This window comes from Denticeps clupeoides, unplaced genomic scaffold (genome assembly GCF_900700375.1).
Source record: "Denticeps clupeoides unplaced genomic scaffold, fDenClu1.1, whole genome shotgun sequence".
In the NCBI taxonomy this organism is placed as follows: Eukaryota; Metazoa; Chordata; class Actinopteri; order Clupeiformes; family Denticipitidae; genus Denticeps; species Denticeps clupeoides.
The window spans coordinates 1-22,411 of NW_021629742.1; the positions used below are offsets into that span (position 1 = coordinate 1).

The window sequence follows — 22,411 nt, forward strand, 5'->3', positions numbered from 1 at the left end:
CTTCCTTGTCCCTGGCCTTCCATGGCTTCATTTCAGCAGGGTCCCGACCCCTGCCTCTCAGTCCCGTGTCTGGCGGCGTTGAAGGTGAGGAGCGGCCATTCAGCGGGGCGAGCCGGAGACTGACAGGGAGCGGCGGACGCATGCGGACGGCGGACGAGGTGCCGGTACCACTGGCCCGAAGCCGTCTGCGCTGGAGAACCGCCGCTCGTCCATCGTGAATACCGGACCATTCATTCATTCAGTCATTAATCATTCATCTCTGCTCATCTTTTCTATCCTGGTTCACTCGAATCGATTCCGTTCGATTCCTCCTGTCCACTCGGACCATTTAAGACTGTGTTTTGGACTATCCTCCCTCCTTCATGGACCGCTTCTTCTGGCCCGCCAGGTGTCGTGCCATAGGAGGGGGGATTCTGTCAGGATCCGGTCCAAAATGGGGGTTACTCCGGTCCGGAACAGGATCCGGACCGGAGTTTCATTGTTGTCCTGCGAAATGTTCCCTAATCGTTTTCACCTGTGTTAATTGTATAAAGCTGCCCTGTTCGTTTCTGTCCGCTGTCAGGTCTTTGAAGTTATGTTCCGTGTTCACCAGTGTCTACGTCTCGGATGTCTCCCCTGTCCTGTGATGTCAGGTGAAAGTGTCCTCCATTCTTCGTCCTCCTCTCCGTTTACCCGCCGCGTCATGCCTGCATGGACGTGACAGGCCGACTTCAAAATGGCCACTATGGTCACCATCCATCTTGAAATGTTTGCCCCCTCACATATACTAATGTGTCACAAACAGGACATTAATATCACCAACCATTCCCATTTTATTTAGGTGTATCCATATAAATGGCCCACTCTATATGTATATATATATACACACGCAAAATAAAAGTACTTTGCCCTGCCCCGGGCATAACCCTGTGCCATTGGGTACAGTGCTGCGGTAGTTTAAATAGCGTCATTTAAACTTTTCCCACCCAGTAGACAAGATATAGTCTTCAGTCATTGGTCTGGCATCAGTTTGAAGCAAAGACAGTTTGTTGCCAGATTACCATCATACGGTGACAGACTACCTATAAACATGACAGTGTTTACCTGTGCATGTTCTCTGTGGGTCTGGCATTTCCTCCGTACATTTTTAATAGAATACAATTCAAACAGTTGTGCTGATGACATACACCCACAGACTCCACATGTCAGGAGACACATGATGGGTTTATTGGAGGATTAAGCCACTTGTGCTGTTTCATATTTTTGGCATTAAATGCTCAGTAGACACATGAGCATATTTGCCTTATTACGTCAGAGCAATGAGTTCTTCAGAGCCCTAAGCCTGTCTCATGTGACTCATGAGTGGGAAAGGGCAGTTCCACGCATGACGAAAGCAGACAGATGTCCGCATCTCTGCCAGCTTTCAATTTTGTTGCCATCGGGGTAGCTTCCTGCCAGCTTGTGGCACCTCAGAGGATTATGGGATGTCTTGGTGGAGCTGAGTCCCCAAACCCTTTATCCACTGAGGGCTTCTGTTTGACAGTAACTTTGAGGATCAGGTGATATTGTGTTCTCAGTTATTTATGGGATGTTAAGGTAAAAAAACTGGGCTTTATTCTGTGGATATGTGCTTTGCCAAAATTCAGCAGACATTTATTATTGGCATTTTAATGTAAAAATAATTAGGCACTGAAACTGTCCTAATGACTACTGAGACCATATGTCCCAGAGGGTGTAGCAACCTGTGCTGGGCTAATATAGTTCCTGGACTTTATTTACAAGTCCATAAAGTACCCAGTACCAACACCAGCAAACTTTTATTAGACCAATATTCCTATGATTATGTGGCAGAAATATGGAAGCATGTAGCAATGTCGCAGGGTGACAAAAAATAGAGAAAAAACCTGAACAACCACAGTGAATGGCAAATTATGCTTTACTGCGAGCAGGCAGTAAATGCAAAGGAAATGAATATGCCTAAGATATTCACTGTCTTCAGACAGGCGCTTAACCTCTTTCCATGTGACTATGTGAACTGCATGCATGATTGCGTAAAGCAGGAGGAATGTTAACATGTAATGACACAGACTTTATTCTGCTTCTCTGCAAATTTTGCACACTTGCAAAAAGGAAAAAATGGGCTATTTCAAGCTAGAGCTGTAAAAAAAAAAAGTAGGATACTACTGTATCATCGTTTCAGATCATGAACATCATCACCATCATCTGCAGCAAATCTGTCCTTCATGAATACATATTGCATTACTGATGCTAAGCCCGTCAACAATATTCATCATCATTCTTCTGTGAACGCTATTTAACTTTGACAATGGAACCCATTTAGCCATAAAAGGCTGCGTCTGATTATTTGCTTGTGGGGGAATCAATATTCTACACAACAGCACCAAGAAACCTGCACTTACCGATTCAATCAAATCACACTCCCATTATGGAAAGTGGCTGAATGTGAGGATATGGGGCCTGCTACTGTCTGAGAACCCAGAGAGATGATATTTTGTGGTCAATACTTAATTGTGTGATGGGATGCAATTAGGCCCGTTGATTAACTTTTAACTGAAATGCTCAGGGCAGGAGCTACATGTTTGGACACTCTACTAGATTGATGCTGAGAGCTGTGCAGCCCAAACAGGAGTAAATGGAACTGTTAATTTGTCAGTTGTTTGAACGGTTGGGTGAAAAGGGGGCAAGGCAATTAATTTGCACCTCGACCCTGACTGGACGTAGCAGCTGCATTTTAATTTAAGACTTTTTTAATATTCATAAAACAACTGAGAATTGCCTGTTTCCATTCAGTGGTGTAATTTGACAGGCATTGAAATATGACCTCGTGCCATCGTAAAAACCTTTTTTTCGTCTCTCTCCAAAACCGTGTGTATTATCCAGTCCTGGTTTCAAGTTGCAAAATTTGAGCGTAAATGGGAATGCAGCCGTGGCCCATATACATGGGTGTGTGCATGGGGGATCTTTTTCTAGGTCACCTTAATGCATGCTGTCGACATGTTAAACATGCTTACTCATGCACCGCAACCCTCCCGTCTGTCAATGTGTCGAGATAAACAAATGCACCTTGAGATTGGAGAGGTGCGGTTGTCAGCATCGCTTCAGCTCCATGCCCACTGCAATGAATGTGTTTTGATTTTGGTGCTGCGTCTAGTACGCGCCGATTCCAATAAAACCCACCGTGCCAAACCTGCATGTGGAGGTGCAGATCATTACAGCCGTCCATAGCCATCCATCACACTACTTTAGATCGCAATGTTAGTGTTGGGGCTAGACAAGAGGAAATGAAAGCCTGCACTCAATAGCAAATAATATTTTGTCAATCATTTCTCAGCTCCTCCGAGCTCACAATGGGTTAGGGAGGGAACAGTGTGTGTGTGGTGTTGCAATAAAGAGACGATAAAGATGAAAAAGTGCTTTGCTTTTAATGACGAGGTCTGTAAAATCAATCCGGCCTGTATGATCGGCTTGGGCTCTGCAGTTGTGGTCCTCATGGAAGAAAGACTGGGCATGGGCCCCGGTGGTACTTCTGACACCACCACGCTCATTTGCATTCACCCCATATGATGGATGTTGTGGCGGTTTGCTTTGTGCTGCAGAGCCTTATTAGCCATGATGCTAGCAAATGCACTGTGGGCTCCTGTCCTTTTAATTGCATCCGAGGAGAGAGGGCAGTGGCAGGAATGGGAGCCGGAAAGATGATGGCGAGAAAAGCGAAAAAACAAAGCAGAAAAAAAACTGGGAAAACAAAACATGAAATATTGAAGAGGATCGCTGTTAAAAGTAAGGGCAAGCGACGAGAGTGAGAGAATGCTGGAGAGAAGAAAGAGGAAGAGAGCATCAGGTATGCAGGGAAAAAGATGCATACTGACAGACATGGTAGAGAGGGAAACTCTGAGACAGAGAGAAAGAAAGGGAGACGTGTTTCTGACTTACCCACTCCTGGTGTGGCTCTCTCAGCCTGGTCTGTCAGCTCGGTCTCTATCGTGGCCATGCTGTTGTCGCTGCTGCTGCTGCGCTGTCCTGAGTGTCACTGTCCCCACCTGCACGACTCCACCTCACCCGCCGTCACACTCCCCAAATCTCACCGTGGCTCGTCCCAGGGGCTCTTCCTGTACCCCCGATCAGCACATGGCGGGAAGCGCCTCAGGAAACTGTTAAAAAGACCGAAGGGGAAAATGTATGACGAGAGGCAGGACGGGCGTTTCGTACACCGTATCATGATACCCATTAATCTTGGCTGTCATTAAGGCAGCTTGAGAAGCAACTTGCTTCTGCGCCCTGATCTGAGCCCCCTACGGACAAACTCCCAATCGCCAGCATGGGCATCTGCACACACTACTGCAGGAAAAAGAACAGAGAGAGCAGGTGGGACAGAGATGAAGAATAAAAAAAGGAGATAACGAAGACGGGATTGGCAGAAATACAAGCTTATAATGCTGAGAACAAAAGGCCAGGAGAAAAAAGTCTGGATTTAAAAAAAATAACACGACAGCAGGTGGCAAAGTGAGGAGCAGATGAGAAGGAAAGAAGATTGGGCGAGATGATGAAGGGAAAGAGTAGAGAAAAAGAGTCACAGAAAAAGCTGAGCAGAAGTATTTGAAGAGCTGGGAATGATAAAGATCAACAGTAAGAAAGAAAGAAAGATCGATTAGCTGAGAGTGAAGAGCTGTCATGTGGTTTTGACGTAAGATAATGCAGCATGACAGCTGCTCTGCTACCACCCATCAACAGGCTCCACAGAGAGGAAGGATTTAGAAGAAGGATTACCAATCATAAACTTGTTTATTAGCAGCTGAGTAATGTCCTAAACTAACTGTTGGTCTGGCTTTTTTCTTTAGCTCTTTTATCCAAATACCATGACTGGTCTCATGAACTGATCATGTCAGAAACTCCTGCTATTAATGGGTCATGTGTATAATTTTGCGTGTTTGTCCAGCATTGACATTCAACTCACATTTACATTTACATTTATGGCATTTATCAGACGGCCTTATCCAGAGCGACTTACAATCAGTAGTTTCAGGGGACAGTCCCCCCTCGGAGCAACTTAGGGTTAAGTGTCTTGCTCAGGTACACAATGGTAGTAAGTGGGATTTGAACCCGGGTCTTCTGGTTCATATGCAACTGTGTTACCCACTACCCACTGTTACCACAAATCAGTGAATTCAGGTGTTACAATCACTTCCTTGGCCACAACAGTATAAAATCAGACACCTAGGCACACTTTCCCAATATGGGTTGTTCACATCAGCTAAACAGCCTGTCACGTGACTACAGTCATGTGCCTGCCACGAACGAGCAACCGGGTGCTGCACTCGTCGCAAGGTATTGTGAGGTATTGCTATTATGACCTCCATTTTTTAATCAGCTGCAGATCAGTATCGCCAATCACCTGGAGGATTTGGGCATCGGTCACAACAGGTGCCACCACTCTGTTCACGTCATCTGCATAAGCTCTAAAATCATTCTCTACATTTTTTTTGTGACCACTGTGGCCATTGGTGTTTTTGCCATGGGTACCCAAGTGGAGAGAAGGTTAGCAAATCACCATTCATTAGCTGTGGAACCAGTGTCTAGAGCTGTAGAGTTTAATTCTGGCCACACTGGATTTCTACAGATCAGCTTGCTGTAACTTGCATTCTAAAAAATAGCTTGTCCACAAACATCCCAAATAGGGCATTGACCTTCATTCATTAAATGGTAAAACATGTATGATGTGATTAATATTAAATTAATGATTATTTCTTTTTGATGGCTGAATATGGTTGAAGTGTGACTTCCTGTAAAGATGAAAGTACAATGGAGTGAATAAAACATACATACAGGTGTCAAAGGTTTGATAACTGACTGACCGCAATGCTGCGAATTTAAGACAGGGGGAGATAGACCAGTTCACACCTATTCAGACACAGGGAAGACCATATATATGAATTAAAGTTTCTGTTGCTAAGGCTAATTCCCATCAACAGAGAGCATTACAGGCCTTCATAGACCAAACATGTCCATCGCATCTCTCTGAATCCCATTTTTTTCTATGAAGAGCAGCAAAGCGACACTCCGCGAACCTATGCAAACTCCATGGTCAAAGATGAACATTGTTGAACTTTCACCTCTGCGCATTGTGAAGAATTAATGCTTATAGCAGTGATTAAAAGTTGATTATAGTAATTTAGTTAAACCGTATCCATGACAGGAAGGCTGTATGCTGGAGAGAAAGGTCAGATGCTGTAGGTCTGTTAGGTGTGTTTTGACCCTGCTTGTTGCTTGTGTAGTAAATAGCAGTGTAGAAATAGCATGTGATACCTACAGACCTACTTTTCAGTTCGCCAACTGAAATAATGAGGTACAGTTATAAAACACAATATGTGGCGTTATGGCGTTAACCACGCCTACTTTTTTAGATGTTTTGAGATAATAGTTTTTTACTTTAATCAATGGAGATAGTGGAGGAGGGAGTGAAAAAAGAGAAATAATTATTTTGATGTTTTAAACTAAATTCTGATAACTTTTATACTAGACATATGCATTCCGTTGACATGGGAGTGAGACATGCGGCATGCCAAGGATTCATTTGCAGAGAAATGCAGCAGCAGTTTGCATTGCCCATTAACATTCAAATCGCTGGCTTTTAAGAGGACACGTGTAGCCCTATTAAGGACTGATGAATGGAGGCAATGCAGAAGGATCAATAGTAAGTGAGGGATAAACAGGGAGAGAGTGGAGGGGGGAAATAAAAAGAAAGAGATAACAAGCATGCACAGGGAGAAGAAAAGGACAGAATCAGAGAAGGGAAACAAACATGGCCTTTTTAGAGATTCAGGCCTGAGAGCAGGCCTGAACCACATTTACACATCTTAGTAGTGACTCAGAAGGGTCATTTAAAATTCCGTATACACCCGTGTTCACTATTATCCGAGGAAACAACAATGGGCAGGTGGACAGCGGTATGTTCCAAACACATCGGGTGCAGAGATGCTCCTCTCAGATAGGGATGTGTAAATGTGTGGATGCACAGTCCATTTTCAAAGGGCTTTTGTGCACACACCGATTTTAGAACAGATGACAAAAAGCACCCATTTCAACACTTTCGACTCTTTCTTATATCTTCTCAAATTCTGGGTTACTGAATGGAGGACAAGATGGCTGCTGTGAGCATCCCTGTCAATAGCATTGACTTACCATTAGATGCAGGAGAACACTGAAAATGGGACAGTAATGAGTCTGAGTAGTTGAGAAATGAAGGACTTTTTCACAGAGGAGATCTTTATCCACATTTTTTTTTGAAAGATGCGGTTTAATAAATCCAACAGCAAAAGTAATGGATCTACCGAAGCCATAATATTCTACAGGACTGCTGAGAGGAATGCTAATGGAGAACAAGGTCTTGAAGGGTCAGGATGTGTGGACAGAGCTGAGGAGCTTTTTCACCATCAGCATGAAATCTGAAGGCACCTCCCATCACTTAGTCATAAAGGAAAACCGGAAAATGACCTGACAGCTGTGACATTTTGAGGTGTTTTTTTTTTTGGTCACAATGCAGCAAGAATGAATGCTTGTAAGTAGGTGTAGGAAATGAAAGCATTGGATAAATGTTTTATAGTCATTAATGGTCATATTTGTGATCTTCTAATAAGTAATGTTGTTTTCAATGCTTAATAAAAAAGTGCTAACTTTCAAAAATGTTCTAGTTGCCAAACACCTGAGGCTGAAGAGTACAGAACATGGGTTTTTCGAGTGACCAGTCATGTTCCAAAAGGCTGTGGATGTAAGAGAATTATTTATTTTGTTACACAGCCTAATGGAAGGCAAATAAAGGTTATACAATAAAAATAAAAAAGGCAAATAAAGGCAAATAAAATGTTGTGTTTTGTGGGCATCTGTTGAATGCAAAGTCAATTACAACACGGCCGCTTCTCTTAAACAAATTTACATTCTACTGTCTTCTTCTTTCTGATCTTTGGCCCTTGAAAGAGTCCAGTTGAGCACTATTGACTGTGCACTATTGAATGTGCTTATACAGAGACTGTGGCCCTCTGTTTGCCTTCTGACAGACTCAGACAAAGGGACCTGGACTGATAGCTTTCTATCTTTCTGAACATTGCCTGCTCTTCTGAAACATCCCAGAAAGGGATAGCTATTGATTTACAGTATAAGGATGTCAGAGTATTTGTACACGTCCTTAGCATTGATACAGCTCCTGTTCACTGTTGTCGAAACGACTCAAAGGAAGACATTCATCTAGACTCTTCTCCGTCTTGGCCCCTTGGTGGTGGAATGAACTTCCCCTCGAGGTCAGAACAGCTCAGTCACTGAGCACCTTCAAACGACAGCTCAAGACCTTCCTCTTTAAAGAATATTTAGATTAAATTGTAACTTTCTTATTGTCGAACTTGTGTACAGAATCTACAACAGAGTGAATAAAAAGTTTGTATTCATAGTTGGGGTCCTAGTGAACCAGAATTGATCTCTTCATCGATGGTAACTTGAATACATGTTGTAAGTCGCTCTGGATAAAGGCGTCTGCCAAATGCAGTAAATGTAAATGTAAATGTAGCTGGGAACAGGTCACCTCCACGTCTAACCCTGAAGTGGAGTGAAAGTGACACCACAGCACCCAGTGCACAGTTATTCAAACCGGCAACCTTCTGATTACTGGTCCACTTCCTTACCCGCTAGGCCACCGCTTCCTTAACCCTAACTAAACCCTACCCTGACCCTGACCATAAAACTAACCCTAACCATGAATAAAGATTGCTTAGGATGGAGGTCATGTGTTTCCATGTAATGTGAAGATCACGTTTCCACCTCACGGTGGCTGCAGCCGGATGCTCTTGCTCAGATCGTGCACGCACCTCCTGTCAGTGCGGACCCGCGTTGCAGCAGAAGAAATCAGGCTGTGACAGAGAATAAATGACATCATAATTCATTTTAAATGATGTTAAGCCGCCAGGATTTCAGGCGATGTTTGTTATATGGGTTATATACTATTAAATAGCTTTCTTTATCGACTTAACGTATTGTGAGATTATAGGCTGCATTGTTAGCTTCATTATTTCAGACATGCCTATGGCTGCTATTATTGTTTATGCTGTTATATTTCAGTCACGAGTACCTTGTGTGTAATCGTGTACAGCAGATGTTATCCAGGATAAAAGTATAAATGCTTTAATTGATGTAACATTGTAGGTTAAACAATGAAAAAGATTGACTTAAATAAGGGCAATGACCGCCATCATATTCAGCCATGTCATTTCTGGCACTGTTATCAGACCAAGAGGAAATATAACATCTTGTGTAGTCTCACACACGCCACGGTGGCATGCTGCATCAGCCATAACATGCCATCCCAGTGGGAGACTGATGACAGACGAGGACCAGTTTTCAGTCTCTGCAGGGCTGCCTGTTTCCAGACTTCGCCTGGAGGCAAATGGTGCTTGGCGCTGAATCATCTGGTTTAATAAAATTAAAATTCATAAAGTTTACAATTGTCTCTGTTTGATGAAGAAATTTATTTAATATTTTATGTTGCGATCTTCATGTCCATTTTTTTAACCCAAATGCAAGTCATTTTGAATTGTTCAACTAAGGTAAACCCATTAGAAGGATTTCAGTTGAACCTACTAAACATCACTAGGAAAGTGTAAAACTTTCACCAAGTTATGCCAATGCTGTTCATACCCACGGTAATCTGATCCATACACACAATTTACTACACAGCAATCAGGAGGTGCCTACAAGGTGCCAAACGGGACCTTTCTCTTTCTCTGCACCTGAATACATTAACAGCTTCATTCTTTTTCTGCTTTCAGTGCAATAGTAAAGACTTCTATACCTCGGTTGTAATGATTTATCAAGAAGGATGTGCGCTATGCATGGATTGGCATGAATCAATTGGCATGTACCATGATTTTTACTCCACAAAATACATTTGTATTGATAAAATAGTATGCACATATTTTAGAAAATAGGATTATAAAAATATTGAAATATGATAAAGATCTCAAGAATGATAACCAAAATCTGAAACTTCACTTAAAAACTATTCAAACAAATTGCTGCATGACTCATGTCCCCATCCAGAAGGTCAGGGTGGTGGCACAATAAGCAATGGTGCAAGGAAAATGGTCATGGCTGACCCTGACCACTCTTGCTGTTCCTCCGTTTCCTGGTACCAGCATTATCAGCATCTAGTCAGCCATCAGGCACACAGCAGGCTGCAGTACTCTTATCTATACATCCTAAGGCAGTCTTACACACTTGTGTATGCACCCCAGGCAAACCACTACAGTTGTCTGGAACCCTGGACACAAAGCTGGGTCCACTCTGGAACAGTCAGCAAGTCATCTTTCTCCCCAACTAATGCAACTACACTAGGGAATTAGAGCAGCTGTGGAAAATAAAAACTCATGTTCAATACAGCTCAGCTCAGTTCAGAACAACTTGTGACCTGGTAGGCAAAGAAGAGGACTCATAATTGAAGGGTTGCAGATTCAAATGCCAAACCATGAAGGTGCCAATGAGGTCCCCTTGAGCAAGGTACCGTCCCCACACACTGCTCCCCATGCAACTTTCATGGATGCCCACTGCTCACCAAGGGTGATGGTTAAATGCAGAGGACACAGTTTGTTGTCACAGTGTGCTGTGCTTGCTTTACTGTGCATCACAATGACAATCACTTTCAATAGACTAAAGCTCAATTCAGCTCACAAAAGCTCTGCAATAAAGCCTAGTTCAGTCCACAGCACCTTTAAATACAGCTCAAATCAGTTCAGTTCATCAGTTCAGCTACAATACAGTTACAGCTACAATACTTTTCAGTTCAGAGCATAACTGCTATGCACTACAGGTCAGTTCAGCCCACAATTGCCCTACAGTTCAGCTCAGCTCAATCAATCAATAACTGCTCTATGCTTCAGCTCAATTCAGTTCACAACAGCTCTGCAATACAGATGTCTCTGTTGACCCCTGCAGAGTTACAATCGTCCATACAGGCCTCATCCAGTGGAAGAAACAATAGGCTCACACTCACATTTTCCATTTATCAACTTCAAGTTCTCTGGTGCAACAGTTCTAGATAAACCAATGCCAAAGACTGTACAAAAGTCTAGCAGTAGAGACATTGAATCAGTGAATTACAGTACAGATTGTGAGTGACTAGCTCGATTGTATACCCAATGGCAAGCAAATACAACATTTTGCTCCCATCTGGGTGTCATCAGTCATTACAAAAGTTTTCATTTGTCATCCGCCACCCTCCTATTAAACCTTGGCATGTTGCATTTGTGCCGAGAAACATTTCAAGGATATACAGTCAAAGCCTGTCTGTCCACTTGATAAATGACTGTGCCCGTCAGAATCACACAAAGACACACATTATGTGCACCCGCAGCCACAGAAAGAATCGGGGGTGCACACAAACAAGAGAAACCTCCCCTATGCCAACTCGTCTCCTTTTTATGTGCTGTGAGAAAAGCTGCATTTCTTCCCTTTCTTGTTTGTTCTCTCCCTTGTTGTTTGCTGTGGTAGCAAATAATCAAAAGAACAGAGAAAACCAATTCCGGGACTGTGGCTGTGGGAATCTTTTGCTGTTGATAGCAATAAAACCTCTTCACTCACACACACAAAAGAAAACACACACACACACACACCCAGACGCAAAAGCAGGCAGCTACACCTCCAGTCCGCTTGACACAGCAGAGAGTCCGGGAAGATGGGAGTGCAGCCTGCCTGTAATGGATCACTGCAGACTTCTGCTGCGAAGCTTTAATACCAACACTGTGCTATAATGACTGGGGAGCGGTAGCCTTCAGTCCCGGTCAAGCCCAACACTCCGGCAATAACAAACAGCAGCTGCTCTCGCTCATTCCCCGTCCACAGCTCACCGGAAGGCAACGGAATGGGCTCACCCAGGGCAGATAAAACCTGAGCATGGAAGCTACACACACACTTATCCACCCTGCGGCCTGGTTATGGCAGTACTTTTTCATCAGTAGTATTATCATTCGTTAAAATTGGTCATGAAATAAAAAAATTACAATTGAGATACATAAATCTGCAAACCACACCTGAGCATTTGCTTAAAGCATAATAAAAAATGTTAGAACTATGTTGAATGCATTTTGTAAGTAGTGAGCATTGATTCTAATCAGAATTCAATGTTGATTCTGTGCGCAGATTTGAAAACTTTTTGAAAGTTTGTTGCATCTTTTGTTTATTAATGTCAAGGAAACATCATGCTATTCCCCAAGAGAATACATGGAAAGTTGGGACACCTGGTGACAAGATTTAAAATGGGCTCACCTCCTGGGGTAAGCAGGGAAAAGGGCAGAAAAAAAACAAAAAATCATCTGTACAGACATCTGTATTGCACAAGAGACTGTGGGGATCCCTGATCTGTGCTTCCGCTGAGTGCGTATAGCGAGAGCTAATACTGACGAGGGTGTGTGCTGCCGAATAAAGACAGCACCCGACCATGAAAAAGCCCCTGGCCTATAAGCGGAATGGTTTCCAGGCTTCAGGACATATTACAGTGAAGCTGGGTAAGTGAGGGTGCAGCAGGGGATGAGTTTCATTATTCAAAAAGGTCAGGCCTCTCACCAGAGGGAAAAAAAGGAGATAGAAGGAGGAGTGAGGAGTGCTGATTCAGTCTCACTGCCGGTCTCATCCAGCAGGGCTGGATCAAAACAACTGAGATCAACTCTAATTTATGCATGGAACAATTAAAATTGGGCATTCTAATTTCGATCTTCTAACAAATAAATGCTTTATATCAAGACTTTTGTACTTTTAGCAGATGAAAACAAGGTTTAAATGTGTGAGTTACAATGTGAATACAGTCAAATAACTGAAAGGAGCTTTTAAAACTGACTGCGGCTAAGGCATTAAAGAGTAATACTTTTCTTACAGGGAAGGCAAGTAATGGTCTTCTAAAGAACTGTGGCTCTACAACACTAACCAAACAAAGTGCTTCCAGAAGCCATAAGAAATACTGACAGGGCCTAGGAATGACAAGACTCTTTATGTAATAGAATTGCAATATAATAGTTTTCTATACAATTTTATGAGCTTAAAAAACATTTTACGTGACACAGTAATGTAGACGCCCATACCTATTAATGATAAATTAAAAAGTCATTGTTAAAAAAAATCAGACAAGTCAATACAAGGAACCAAAAGGCCACAGAGTGTTGGGTCAGAGGTGTGGTCGATCTGGAAATATATAAAAAGAATCTCCCTTGTAACCTTAGGTGGGGTTAAGAGGTCTGCCAAAACCAGCCTGAACAAGCCATGTGGCACAGGGTGGACTGAGTGTGGTGCTAAAGCAGCGTGGCGTGCTTTAATCCGGACATAGAAAAGCCAAACAGGAGCCAGTCATGCTATTCGCGGAAAAGGTGTGGGAATCCACTGTTCTGCATCGTGAAGTAAGCACTGAACCACTTTCTGTTGGCCTCTACTCACAAGCACGCAAAATTTCACAAGGACACATTATGCGCAGGGAACCAAAAATTCGGGAAATCAATAGATGTTAACTACCCTTCACTGGAACCTGTGTTCTTGAGTGTATTTATGCTGATATCAGAAGGTACGCAAAATCAACACTTGTATACATATTCCCCAGCATGCCTTGCTGGCATCCCACAGTGAGGTTAAGCGGAAGCAGTGAACCGCATCCCACTAGTGGCTAAAGGCCCAGAACCAGGCACACGCTGCGCAATCCTCTTCCCATCAAATGAAGTGTCAGACAGGGCACAGGATTCAACGCCTACAACATTTAGCATTTAAAAGCCCACATCACTGACACACACGACTACGGTGAGCTTTTGACCAAGAAAATGACAACAGGCGGCCGGCGGTAGCTCTCGGACATCAGCCTAGAGGGAAATAAATGCAGACAGTGGTCATTAGCATAGGCTGCAAAGAAATAAATAAAAACATTTTAAAAATGGACTCCCCTCTAAACTGGATTTGATAGGCTGGGCAGGAAATGAGGTTGCACAACTGCCAGCAATTAGAACCATTACTGGGAATTGCCTTAATAGGCATAATATTTTTGCTGGTCTTTGAGCCAGCACTGGAGCCTCTGTCATCATCTGCAATGACCCTATAGCCACCCCTGAAATGCTAAAATAAGATCTGCTGGGTATTTGGTGAAATTGGATTTCTCATACAGCCCAATAATTTCTCTGATAGCTGGATAAGCCAAAAAGGTTAGACATGAGTTTTCTTGAAATCTTCTCCTATCGGTGAGTTTAAAGTTTCACAGGTTGTCAGGTTGAAAATAAAAATCTCACAGTAGAGTGAGATAGAAGATGAAGCATTAAGGAGTCATTATAGAACAGTTCCACACCTTTTAGGTGAGGACTATACCCTGAAGTTGAGGCATAGTCCTTTTTTTCATTGTTGAAGACTGATTAGCAGAATTGGACCAAATGTTAAACTTGATTAACTAAGATGAGGCCAATTATCTTATAGGGCTTCATATATTCTGAGAAAATAATACATTAAACTACACGGATACTACCCGTCAAAAGGTTGGATGCACCTACTATGCATGATATGTCATTTGGGTTTAATTCATAGCTCAAAAATTATTTATGTCCTTTTGCCAGCGGAACAGGTTGATCAAGAGCTTTCTTTTGAAAACGTATATCTTAATTTTTGCCAAAAAATGTTCCTTACACATACATGGTTCTCGATGTGTACTGTAAACTACTGTTTTGACTGATTGATTACTTTGTGTCTATGTCAGGATTGACTGCAGCTGTGCTCAACACCGGTGGCCAATCCTGACAGCGCTTAAATGCCGGATGTTTCCGCCCCTTCTAGATCTCCGGCATTTTCGTGAACTTGACATTGTAACCGTGTGTTAGTATTTTCAGTTCTGGCAATCGGCACACGCCTGCGGGTTTGTTTGCGTTTATTCCCTTTTGTTTCCCGTTTTGGCCACCGCGCCATTGTTTATTTGTATTTGTTTGTTTATTTAATAAGAATAAAACCCTTCCCAGCATGTCAGACCTCTGCGCTTCCTTCCCCCGTAAGCCCGAAGACGTGACAGTCTAAAGAATAAAATGCAAATGTATTTCCTGTATTTTTTTTACTTTGTCTTTACTTTTACTTTTAGCATGTTACACTATTAACATGTTAAAATAATATAAAAATAATTAAATTTTCTATTTTGTTTTATCAAAGAACAATGTATAACAAATGAATAAAAAAAAATCCATTGCAATTACATTAATCCATTGCAATTACATTACGTGGAGTGGTAGTAGCCAGAAGACCCAGGTTCAAACCCCACTTACTACCATTGTGTCCCTGAGCAAGACACTTAACCCTAATTTGATCCGGGGGGGGGGACTGTCACTGTAACTACTGAATGTACGTCGCTCTGGATAAGGGCGTCTGGTAAATGCCATAAATGTAAATTAAATCTTTTTCACCTTTTTACAGTATGTAGTACCCATGTGCCACAAAACACAGCCCATGGGTAACATCTACTAGATCTTGAACAGAAGATGTAAGCAGCAGAAGTTTGACCTTGAATAGAAGCCTTCCATCCAACTTACACTGGGTTACATACACTGCGGTTAACTCCTGATGTTAAAAGCAATGCAAGATGAAATGCAACTCTGTACCAGCCCCACACTTTATTCCGGCCTCTCTTTCACACAACTTATTCGGGGAAACCAGTTTTCTGTGAGCTTTTATGCTTCTCTACAATTTGATTTATGTCACTGCCATTGCAACCATAAGAAGAGAGTTAGGAAACTACCCCGAATAGAAAAGGTCATAAGGAAGGCAAACCTGTTTGTGGGTCTTAAGGGAGCTGGGTCATGACCTCATAATTCTCCACATGCCCTGAATCCCACCAGGCAAAACCTGATTAAGAGGAAAATACATTACTCACAACTGAGTGTGCCCAGAGCGGTACCCTCAGGACCAAAGTGTGCTGCCATAGCAAAGAAAAACAGAAAGCCCCTGTCACTTTAATACAGCTGTCAATAGCGCGCCTCGGCAAAAGAGCTAAACGTGACATCAGCAACGTGCTTTAACTGCCTGTCGATTGGTGAATAATTAAAGTCAAGTCAGCTTTGTTCCCTGTGGTACATAATCACGTGACTCATATTGGGCTAATCATCTCAGTGCCATGAAATGCATTCAATGCATCAACACAAGCGAGTAAAGATCAACTTTCAGGTGAAACTGAAACCGAATCCAGAGGTGTGCTGTGATTTTCGGAGCCCGTCCAAAGAATCAAATAATTAATCAAAATAATTTGATGAAAGTGATATTGTTTTTTGTCATTGTGATACACAGCATAGTTCAGCACATGGTGCACATGTCCTTTGCCTTTAACCCTTTAGTTACAAGTCTGCCTCCCTACCCACTAGACTCAGGCTATGTTACAGTGTTAACTGTGACATTTAAAAATGAGTTTTGTTGCATCAGAAACCTTACAGGGCAGCAGCAGGTTGGGGAGATGTGTATCACGATTCAAATTTCTGAAACCATGACTCGATCGCAGTCATATGAATTATCAAAGTATTTCATCCCGTGTAGGCAATACTAGGAAAATACTAGTTGGCCTGGACATCCACTCTGAAGAACCCTTGACTGCAAACCATTTCATCTTCTACCCTCAGACCACCCCTTCCCTCATCTCTTGACTCTTGTGAATATGTAGGAGGTAGCAAACATGTTGTAGCATTCAAACAGTTTGCCTACTTAAATCTGGGGAAAAAACACTTTATTTATTCAGGAAAGGCAAACACCTTGAGCTAATGGCGGCTGAACAGAAGATCAAATTGATTCCAACTTTCAACCTGGAATAAACAGTGGTGAGTTGAAGGACAGAAGATATTGATGTGATTCAGAGGGGATGGCTGGGAAATAGAAAAGAAAGTCTCACGTAAATGAGGCTCTGCTGGGTTGTAATGGGAGTATGGCCAGCATTCACTGGTGTAAAGAGGTACAGATGAATCAAGCGTCAGAGTTGGTGAAAAGAAAGAAATATATGGATGTCAAAGTGAACGCCTTTACCATTCAGATTAATTCATAAATATGTAAATTAGTGAACCAAATTAAAGCTGGTGCAGTTTGCTGGTCCTGTGATACGGATGCAAAAATCATGCTAGCCAGAGACTAAACCTACATAAAAATGGAGACGAAGAGTGCAGTGAAGCAGTTTTGGGGCCAATTCATAGACATTATTTTCAAATAGCATAGGTTGCATCAAAAAGTCTTGTGGCATCTTTTTTCAGGAGCACAGAGTGGAAATCCCGCATGAAGTTTTCTTGCATTTTATTTACTGGTAAGAGTCTGCAGGGTGTTTTATTTTTTAAAAAGACCAGATCCTCTTAGTGTGGAGCGTGGAAAAGACAGTAAGGTGCTGAATGCAAAATGGCGTGCTGAGGGTCCTGATCCAGCACTCAGCAACTCAGCAGCAACCATTCAGTGCAGTTCCAACATTGAGTCAAAAAAGTGGCCCTCAAGACCTTCCCGCCAATTTCCCTGGCTGTGCTGCTATTGTTAGGCTGGGTCAGGGTTTCAGGGAGATTTTAGATGAAATAAGGCTCCCTTGAGTCTCTCACACACACACAAAACTCCCCTTTAAAAACAGGAGCTGACTGCTCCTGATAAAATATTTAAGATGTACCCATGATCCAGGTGACAGCGGAAAATCCTTTAAACCAGACAGAATCAATCCCTACGACTCAATGATAGAGATGGCAAATGGCAAAAGCAAAGGTGACCAATCAGGTGCGGGGTTGAAGAGTCCAGGAGCGTCAAGCAAAAGTTCTTTTTTCGCCTGCACCTCCAGCCACATGAAAAATGCATTGGAAACATTCAGCGAGCAACATGATTGTTGGCATGGCTCAGGAAATCTCCTTTTAGAACCTCTCCTGATTCCCTTACCCAGTAAACATGATGCAGGAGGAAGGAGGTGGGGCTTTTGAAAGGGAAAGATGGAAGGATAGCACAGAGGGAGGGAAGGAAAGAGGGAGCGGAAGCGCTGGCTCCTGCCTCCAAGGGGACAACGTGCTGGAGAGAATTTCACTTTAACATTACGGCGGTAGGGAATAATTAAAAAGTCCGGTCCACGCGGGTTTGAATGGCCCAGGATTAATTAGCCTTGCGTAGGTGCGCAGAGCAACTTGTCATGTTGCAACGTTTCTCATGGGGAGCCATTCAGTCAAAAAAAAAAAAAAAACTCCTTCTCCTCCTCCTCTGAGCCACTTCCTCAGCTCCATTAATGAATCTTGTTACTCACAACCCCACATTATCTGCCTGACAGATTTGCTGTGCCAACCCGTTCCCGTCACAACAAACGGTGGCAGCAGAGCCCACAACGGTGCATACACCAACAAACACACCACCCACACACTCCACAGCCAAAAAGACGAGGGAGGGGTGTGTGCGAGTGTGTGTGTGAGTGTGTGTGATATAACTCAGACCTGGTATCTATTACAGGTGGAGTGAATGTTGGCAAAGTGAGTGGGAACCGGCCACACGTTCGGCAGACAACAGACATTCTGAGCGGGTGTGGCGAGGTTAACCTTTCACTCGGAGGTGCAGCAGGCATGCGTCCGTGTTTAATTGCTTTGTTAGAGGGAAAATAAATTAAATATCCTTAAAAGGTCAAGGCTTGATATTTCCAATTATGAAGCGCTTTTAATCAACTGGATCAGATACAACATCTAAATGACAATGATGTGGGACAGTGGGGAGGGAGAGGCCCAGACAGAGCAACACCCTGATGCTGCATCCAAATAAGTGTGTGCTGGATATTAGTAACACAGACACACACTATCTCTGTTTTGGCAAAGATTGATGCATATTAAATAATATTAAAATGATGGGATCAAGACGCTAAGCAGCGAAATCGTGTTTGGGGCACACGCACACACGCACAAATGCACACACACACAGAACAACAGAACAGTCAGACATTAACAATCAATATTCTCTACAGCTCTGGTCACCCAGGAAAAAAGCAAAGCAACTTCCATACCAATCAGAGCTTAAAAACAAACACACACACATTCTGCATTCACACAGGCTCCTCCTCCTTTGGCCCACCCTCTCCTCCTATTGGGTATTGCTCAATTTTTTCAATACCGACACCATAAAAGTACCCTGTGACTTTATCAACAAAGAAAATCTCAGATTTTTTTTCTCTCGCTCAACTGCCCTTTTATTTCTGCCGGTGTGAAGAGATTTTCTGAAATTACCTTATTAAAATCCTATCATGGCCAAATGTTTATTAATTATGTTCTGGACATGTGTTTTCCTCCTGGTCACATTAGACAACCAATAAAAAGGCGGCTTTAGATCTCACACATAGAACCTGCATTGTCTCAGTCTATATTTCTTTTGAGAATAAATCAGTATTCTTCAGAACTGAACCCAAGACAGTGTGAGGATTTGGTGCACTACAGACCTGAGGTGGACCCCATGACTATGCAATTCTTACAGAACTTCTGGGCACTGCTGCATTCCACTGAGGGACGGTGTCTGGATGTTCCCTGTCGATCGCATTGTTTCTGTGGGTTTGGTCTCCTCTCCATCACCAGAGCTAACCAGGGCAGGCTCTCATCTTACATAAGCAACATGAAACCATACAGCAAATATTAAATCTTTTTCATTGAGTCACTTCAGAGACAAAGGGGCAGAGTAATGAGGCAGGTAAATGCAGCAGGAGGCTTAACCCCCCGATCATTCAAAGGCATGAAGATTTTTTTCTGCTTCTGAGCTAGAACATGAGTACTTTGTTATTAACACTACATTGTCTGCAGTGAGATGAACCTTGAGGACCTCTGCATGGTTCTTGCTGTCTACAGAACGTGACAGTGTGAACTGTTAAGTTTTCATAAATTGGATGATTTGCACCAAAGGGGTCACTGCTATAATTACTGGAATTTTTGTGAAGTATGTACAGCAACAACCGAGGCAGCAAAAATCCTTCCGATGAACTGAAGTGCAGATGCATGCCTTAAGAAAAGAAGCAGCATTTGCCATTTTCTCCATGATATGTGGTGACTGCTTCCAGGCCTAACAATGTCACACTAACAATGCTTCCTCTTCTTTTACACCTGTTGTCAAGTGGATGGAGAAACCAAGGGGACTGTGTGTTTGGTATTTTGAAATCACTTATGATGTCTGTGAAGAAATAAGATAAATGCTGTGTAATAATGGACAACCTCGATCAAATCCATGTTAAATTTTAAAATGTAAGTAGTAGAAGGTACATATGTAGTAAAAATTTAAGAATAAAAAAAACACCCAAAATATGTTACAACTTTACAAACAGCAGCTGTCATCACCGATCACAGAGATTCCAACAGGTGGTGGAAAAGACACGCAATCTATGTCACAGTTATTATAATTCAATCAAACAGTGAAACAGCTAATACTGAATGTATTACTGTGTGAAATTAGAGAGTATTTACTTTGCTGTGGTCTTTTTGCTATAAGGCTGACTTAACACATTTGAATACCTGCTGAGCCACTCTTTAGCATCAAATTCTCTGTCATCTCTATAGGTGGTCCTGCTGTCTGTGGACTATCTATTTTGATTTAGTGAGGGAAATAGCCAACTTCCCAACCTGGGGCAGTGGTTGCGGTTAAGGAAGCGGCCCCGTAATCAGAAGTTGCCGGTTCAATCCCGATCCGCCAAGGTGCCACTGAGCAAAGCACCTTCCCCACATACTGCTCCCGGGCGCCTGTCATGGCTGCCCACAGCTCACTCAGGGTGATGGGTTAAATGCAGAGGACAAATTTCACTGTGTGCACCACTGTGTGACAATCACTTCATTTAACCCTCTCCAGGAGTCAGATGTGCAATGGATGGAAAATCATCAGAAGGGTACCTGTGGCATCTATGGAAAAAAAATATTTGACACTTCCCAATATCAGCAATGCTTATTCATTTTATATAATATTCAGGTATAGACAGATGTAACCGTTGACAATACAGAATGTGACAATTAATGTCTCATAACTACATATAATACGTTAATGAGGCAGTCCTTTCAGGCTGACAGAGCTGAAAGCAACACTGTATTTAAGATTATTTAAACATTTGTTGGTTATTAACTAGATTAGCAAAGGCAGAGCAACCTAAATTCAAAAGCTTGTAGACTTGCCTTTTTTTTCTTTTTTTTTAATTCACCTGAGGCTCAGCTTGGCATTTCTTTCTGCTAATCCTTGCTGCTTCTTATTATCGCTGAGGCAGAGATCTTTATTTTTTTATTATTTTTTTAGAAAAAAGAGGCGGCAAGCAAAGGGCACCAGTAATATAAGGTTACATGCTGTTTTTTATTTTAAAGATGACATCCCAATTTCATTAGTTAACACAGTTCGCTGGGGTCTTGAAATAAATGAAATAACTCTGACATTTCATCAAAGTTTATCACCAAACCAACCTTTTTCAATATGGCTGATTTGAGTTTGACAGCAAGCCAGTGTGACTTCATATTAGGGTAATTAGGAACTTTTTATGATTATGTGATAGAAGGATGCAATCATACAACTTCACAAGGAAATGGATTTACTGGACAACAAGGTACAACAAATCATCACAGGACACGTCGCCGGCACCAAGAAACATTTACATATGAACAAGGATTCGGAAATAAGCTGGGATAATGACCAGGCAGCAAACAGGGCGGAACATGATTAGGTGGTTGGGGAAACACGCACGGAACATGCAAACTTTGGAATTTGGAACCGGCGCACCCCCCAGAGTCCGGACCATGACAGATTAATGATGGCAAGTGATATTTTATATATGCAATTATGCATATATAATTATATATGCATAATTGCAGCTTTAGGACCACATTCTGGAAGCAAGGGGCTCACAGGCACTATTCACTCACACATCCCATGATCCAGGAGGTGTGAGGCATGTTGCTAACTGCCATGCCACCTTGCCAACCACAAAAATACATTAAGGATCCTTTTTTGGATGCTGCCCATCTTTTGTCATTAAAGTGAGGAATTAAATAAAAGTGAACTCTGAGGAAGGTAAGAACTGAGAAACGTTTGAGACAATATTGATGGAAACGGAGTCATGTACCTCCACGTAACTTCTTGTGCCGCCTCTCACCTCCTTTAACCAGGTCAGACAGAATGAATCAGGCGTCATTGCTACTCCAGTGGGTTTCTGAGGTCTGATGGGCATGAAATCCAGGTAGCCTTTCTTCTTTCATCTGACTCTGAGCTACTCACTGAGCTGAGCTGCTGCAGTGCTCTTTTTATGACATTTCTCTTTTTATGAATTTCTCTCTGAGTGTTGAGTGTCTGAGTGTTGAGTGTACTGAGCTTCAACACAGTGTACACATAGCTAATTATGATGCACCATAACCTTATGTTTAATTAGATTAGGGTCTGAAGAGATTCTCTCCGT

At 42.5% G+C, this 22,411-nt stretch overlaps 1 long non-coding RNA gene across 1 annotated transcript in view; it reads right to left on the reverse strand.

Annotated features, from left to right (window-relative positions):
• Positions 1 to 3,975: 3,975 nt before the first annotated feature.
• LOC114773209 (uncharacterized) overlaps positions 3,976 to 22,411 on the reverse strand; it is a 68,749-nt gene continuing 50,313 nt past the window's right edge. The window contains exon 4 of the long non-coding RNA XR_003744249.1: positions 3,976 to 4,151. This is a non-coding gene — a long non-coding RNA (uncharacterized LOC114773209). The remainder of the gene's footprint in view (positions 4,152 to 22,411) is intronic.